The 5,651-nt window shown below is 44.2% G+C and overlaps 1 non-coding gene across 1 annotated transcript; it reads left to right on the top strand.

The window, feature by feature from the left end:
- Positions 1 to 5,102: 5,102 nt before the first annotated feature.
- On the top strand, positions 5,103 to 5,175 carry TRNAR-CCU. The gene has a single exon. It is a non-coding gene; the product is annotated as a tRNA-Arg (tRNA).
- The last annotated feature ends 476 nt before the right edge of the window (positions 5,176 to 5,651 follow it).

Here is a 5,651-nt window from a genome sequence, read left to right as displayed (position 1 = left end):
TCTTCCCTAAAATGATCGCCTTTCTGGCTGTCTTTGCTTGTCTCTGTCTCCTCGTTAACTTCGGGATAAATATGAAGGAAAGCCCAGTCATCTTCTCAAATGGAAACCAGTACAGCTGAAACCACGTGGAACACACCCGAGGCTGAATTTGAGTTAAATACTCTTGGGGTAGTATTTTCTTTTTTTTTTTTTTTAACGTTTCTCATTATTTTTGAGAGAGAAAGAGACAGCGCGAGCAGGGGAGGGGCAGAGAGAGAGGAAGACACAGAATCCGAAGCAGGCTCCAGGCTCCGAGCTGTCAGCCCAGAGCCCGACGCGGGGCTCGAACTCACGAACCTCGAGATCATGACCCCAGCTGAAGTCGGATGCTTAACCGACTGAGCCCCCCAGGAGCCCGTTGGGGTAGTATTTTCATGGCTTATTTATGACTTACAGCCAGACTGCTTGCCCTCAAGTTGGAGGAAGTGTATTAAGACATCAAAAAATTAAAAATTAAGCCCAACAAAAAGGAACGGGGAAGTTTATGTATCAGGCATCTGAGGTGGGTTAACAGATGCGGGTCAGAACCACAGAACCAGGTGCGACCCTGGGGCCTCCCTGCCAGGCTGTGCACAGGCATTTGGTTCTAGAATGGATGGAGGCGTTTTCGTGTGCCCCAAACACACACTAAACCAATGGCATCAAATTAGACTCGGGGGGCCAAAATGGAATTTTGGGAAGACACAAAAAGTTGGATCTCTCATTGAGTGGCTCAGTTGTACTGAGTCACTAAACACACTTTTGTGTTTTTGTTTTGTGATGCTGGTTATGGCACTTGTGCTAGGGGGAAATGATGTTAGGCTGCTGAAGCATTTAAAACAATTTTTTTAAGATTTTATTTTTTATTTTATTCTTTTATTTATTTATTTATTTATTTATTTTTTTATTTTAGAGAGAGATAGGAGGGGGCAGAGGGAGAGAGAGTCTTAAGCAGGCTTCACAGCACAGAGCCCGACTCGGGGCTTGATCCCAAGACTCTGGGATCATGACCTGAGCTGAAATCAGTGGCCTGTCACTCAACTGACTGAGCCGCCCACGCTTCCTGCTGGAGCATTTTATATGATAAAAAAAAATTTTTTTTAATATTTTAAATTTTTAAAGAAATAAAATGTTTTTAATTTTAAAAGACATTTCAGGTACAGAGGCGCGTGACAATGTGCGGTGCCTGGCTGGCTCAGTCGCTGGAGCGTGTGGCTCTTGATCTCAGGGTTGTGGGTTCGAGCCCCATGTTGGGCATGGGGGTTACTTAAAAACCTTTAAAAATAAGTGAACAAGGGGCACCTGGGCGGCTCAGTCGATTGAGCGTCCCACTTCGGCTCAGGGCATGACCTCACGGTCCGTGAGTCCGAGCCCCGTGTCGGGCTCTGTGCCGATGGCTCGGAGCCTGGAGCCCGCTTCGGATTCCGGGTCTCCCTCGCTCTCTGCCCCTCCCCCGCTCGCACTATGGCTCTCTCCCTCAAAATAAATAAACTCAAAGAAAAAAATAAAGAAATTTAAAAAGATAGCATAAGAGTTGAGGAATTAGATCAGTAAAAATAAGGGTAGAAAAAAATGAAATCAGGGTCAAGATAAGCTCACCGGGGCTTAAGATAAGCACACATTGATCCTCTGGGTTTTTAGAGGGGGCAGAATTTTCCAGTGAGCTTCCTAGCATCCGAAACAAAGAGGGAAGCACTCATAATTTTTTTTTAATGTTTATCTATTTTTGAGAGAGAGAGCGAGAGCATGAACAGGGGAGGGACAGAGAGAGAGAGAGAAACACAGAATCGAAAGCAGGCTCCAGGCTCCGAGCTGTCAGCACAGAGCCCGACACGGGGCTCGAACTCACGGACCGTGAGATCATGGCCTGAGCCGAAGTTGGACGCTCAGCCGATTGAGCCACCCAGGCGACCCCGCAATCATCTTTACAAGATTTGCACTACCTATAAAATGAGAAGTGCATATTTCCCTAGAAAACTATTCCATCCTAATTCTGGTGCCCAAGTGAAATTTCTCCAATGCTCTCTTGAGAGCAGTGATGATGGAATGGAATGGAGTAAATTCCTGACATTATTTTTTCATACCAACATTATTTTTACAGACCAAAATACTCAGTGTTCCTCACTGTAGTTTGAGGTAGAACTGTCAACCCACAATGTATTAAGAATTTACCTGAATTACCTTATCTGCAAACTAGGAATCGCACTTAGAATTATTACAGACAAGATGGGTGTAATGTGAGTGAAATCACTCACAACTGCTTTCACAGCATAATAGAGTGTACAAGTATCTGTTCTTAATATTCAGAGTCTCTCCCACCACGTAGTTGCTAATACAAGCCAACACTACACAATCCCATTCTGCTCTAAGAGTGGTTCAAAATGTCCAAAGGCACCAAAACTGTTATCCCAAGTTGCATTCGTTCTCTTGAGATGTGGGCTGTGTCTAGAACTCTTCGATTTTTCTTCTTTTTTAGAATTTGGTTTGTTTCCATGGGATGTCGTTGGCATGGACAAGCCAAGCTGGGTTTTGGATTCACACCCCAAATCACAGATGTTTGAGAAGTGTTTCCGTTCAGGATCTGATGTAGACGTTCCAGCCGCGATGTGAAACGTGGGCTGGGGTTCCGCGCTCTCCCCCCCACCCAGCCGCACGCCCTGCCCACTCCCCTCCTTGCTGGGCCAGGGTCAGGTTCCTGGTGGGGCCCCGATCTTTCTGGCACAGGACTTGGCTTCTCCCCAGGAGGCCCCAGAGCTCACCAACCCTCGCCTCCCGTCGCCAGCGAGGCCTCTCTGCACTTCTGGGTTCGCAGAAGCTCCTGGGGTGTGGACGTGAAGCCTTTGCAGGGTCCGGACGCACACTTAACTTCTTTATTTCCTATGGCTTAAGTCCTTTGGCTCCTAGAAAGCCTTTATGTAAAATAAATACAGGAAAGATGTGTTGCGCTGTGCGTTACAATACGATACAATCCTCCATGAAGTGCCAACCTCTGTTCAAACAAAGCTCATGGCTGGACTGACAAATTTACAAAAGCCAGGAAATTCAGAGAGGAGGGGCCGCCACTCAGCCTGTGTCCCTGTCCTGTGGGCAGCACGGCGCGAAGCGGCCCCACAGAAGGAGCCGGGCAGATTTCTTCTTCTTCATCCGCTTTGCTTCTGGGTTAGAATACCTCAGTAAATTGAGGGTATTGGTAAAAATAAATCCTTAAATGGAAGTCGTTTTCACTGTTTCCCTTTTTTTCCAGAAAATAAATCACCCCATACTTACCGGACAGACATTTCGGTTTCCCACCTCTCTCCCACACCGCTCAGCTTTCTTTCTTTCTTCTTTCTTTCTTTTCCTTTCTTTCTTTCTTTCTTTCTTTCTTTCTTCTCCTTTCTTCTTCCTTTCTTTCTTGCTTCTTTCTTGCTTGCTTCTTTCTTTCTTCCATCTTTCTTTCTTCTTTCTTCTTTCTTTCTCTCTTCTGTCTTTCTTTCTTTCTTCCATCCTTCTTTCTTCTTTCTTTCTTGCTTCTTTCTTCTTTCTTTCTTTCTTGCTTCTTTCTTTCTTGCTTGCTTCTTTCTTTCTTTCTTTCTTTCTTCTTTCTTTCTTTCTTTCTTTCTTTCTTTCTTCTTTCTTTCTCTCTTTCTCTCTTCCATCTTTCTTTCTTTCTTCCATCCTTCTTTCTTCTTTTTTTCCTTTTTTTTCTTTCTTCTTTTTGTTAGCTGCAATTGAGTTTATCCAATTGTTTATATCGGGACGTCATCCAGATGGAGCAGAAAAGTTAACTTTTAGGCAAACTGATAATCAGCTTCAATTGTAGATCTTGGATTCTTTAAGAAATGTTAAAACATTTCACTAATATTTCTAATAGTAGAAAACATTTCTTTGGAACAATACAAAGGCCAAAATTAAAAAAGACAGACTTTGGCTCGCCTGGGTGGCTCAGTCGGTTGAGCGTCCGATTTGGGCTCACGTCATGACCTCATGGTCCTGGGTTCAAGCCCTGAGTTGGTCTCTGTGCTGTCAGCTCGGAGCCTGGAGCCTGTTTCGGATTCTGTGTCTCCCTCTCTCTCTGCCCCTCCCCCTGCTCATTCTCTCTCTCTCTCTCTCTCTCTCTTTCTCTCTCAAAGATAAATAAACAATAAAACTTTTGTTTAAAGAAAATAAATAAAAAGATGGACTTGTGAAGTATTACAGAGATTAGTGTTAAACCACTCTTACCTTTGCGGGAAATTTCATCTAATTTTTAGACACGATGATGTGCTTACATGTATCCCCTTATCGAAAGTTTTGAGGAAACCTTCTTTCGGTCACCTACACTACAAAAAGGACAACAAAAACTAAACTCTGCCCCAGAAGAACCTCTAGCAACATTATCTCCACCGAGAGCTGACTTTCTCTTCCCCCCTTGTAGGCCATTGTGCAATGTTACTGCACCCTCCCTGGCTGTGCAGAATTACCGGGAGGTTAATGGTGCAAATATCCTGTTCATTTTAGGGCCACTGTAGTGCTGATTAACTGAACAGGGAGGAAACACCGAGCATCTGTAAGAAGGGATTGTGAAAAGTTTGCTTAGCTAACGCTATGGGAAGAAAGACAGAAACCGAGTCAAAAACATTTTGTTTGGTGAAAACTCACAGAACAATCGTTTCCGATGGGTCCCGTCCGTGTCAGGACGGCGCGTGAAAGCAGTAAAAGACAACTACTTCTCTCTGTGTGTAGACATGCCGGTGTTTCAACTCAAAGACAATGTGTATAGGATGCCGTGGATAATGAAGGTGGGGACAACGGATTCTAGGTGATTATTTACAAGTCAAAAAATGAAACAGTCGAATGAGTTCATTGTGTAACACCTAACGTTCCAGGGGCCAGGGCGCCGCTGCCTGGGGGTCTGGGTATTCCCACACCAGCTGCGATCAGAGCAGATAACCATTAGGTTCCTTCTGAAATACAAGGAGAGGTTGGTCCCGTGGAATTATAATACTTACCCCTCCCGTGTCTGGAAATACTTTCTCCTTCATTTGCTTTAATTCTGCTCACAATAGCAAAGTGAAATCGCTCAGAATTATTAATCCCATTTAAAAGTTTCAAATTCAGGGGGCACCTGGCTGGCTCAGTCAGAAGAGCGTGTGACTCCTGATGTCAGGGTCGTGGGTTCGAGCCCCACGTTGGGTGAAGAGATTACAAAACATACGTAAACTTTAAAGATGAAATTAAAAAATGGAGCGCCTGGGTGGCTCAGTCAGTTGAGCGTCCGATTCTTGGTTTCTGAGTTTTAACCCCATGTTGGGCTCTGCGCTGACAGCTAGGAGCCTGCTTGGGATTCTTCGTGTCTCTCTCTTTCTCTTGCTCTCTGCCCCTCCCCACACATGCTTACTCTGTCTCTCTCTTTGTCTCTTAAAAATAAATAAAATAAACACTTAAAGATAATATAAAAAGAAGTTTAAAATTCATAGCAAAGTTGTCACGTTCCCGATGTGGTACAGTCGGTTAGAAGCAGAACCATTTGGAATGTATATGTTTTTAAGAACCATGTGTCTAACAGTATAGTTCCTTTTTATAAGTTTATTCATTTATTTAGTTAGTTTTAGTAATCTGTATGCCCCATGTGGGGCTCGAATTCACGCCCCTGAGATCAAGAATCGCTCGCT

The sequence above is a fragment of the Lynx canadensis genome, chromosome D3, assembly GCF_007474595.2.
Source record: "Lynx canadensis isolate LIC74 chromosome D3, mLynCan4.pri.v2, whole genome shotgun sequence".
NCBI classification, from domain to species: domain Eukaryota; kingdom Metazoa; phylum Chordata; class Mammalia; order Carnivora; family Felidae; genus Lynx; species Lynx canadensis.
This window is presented reverse-complemented; position numbering and strand designations above follow the sequence as displayed.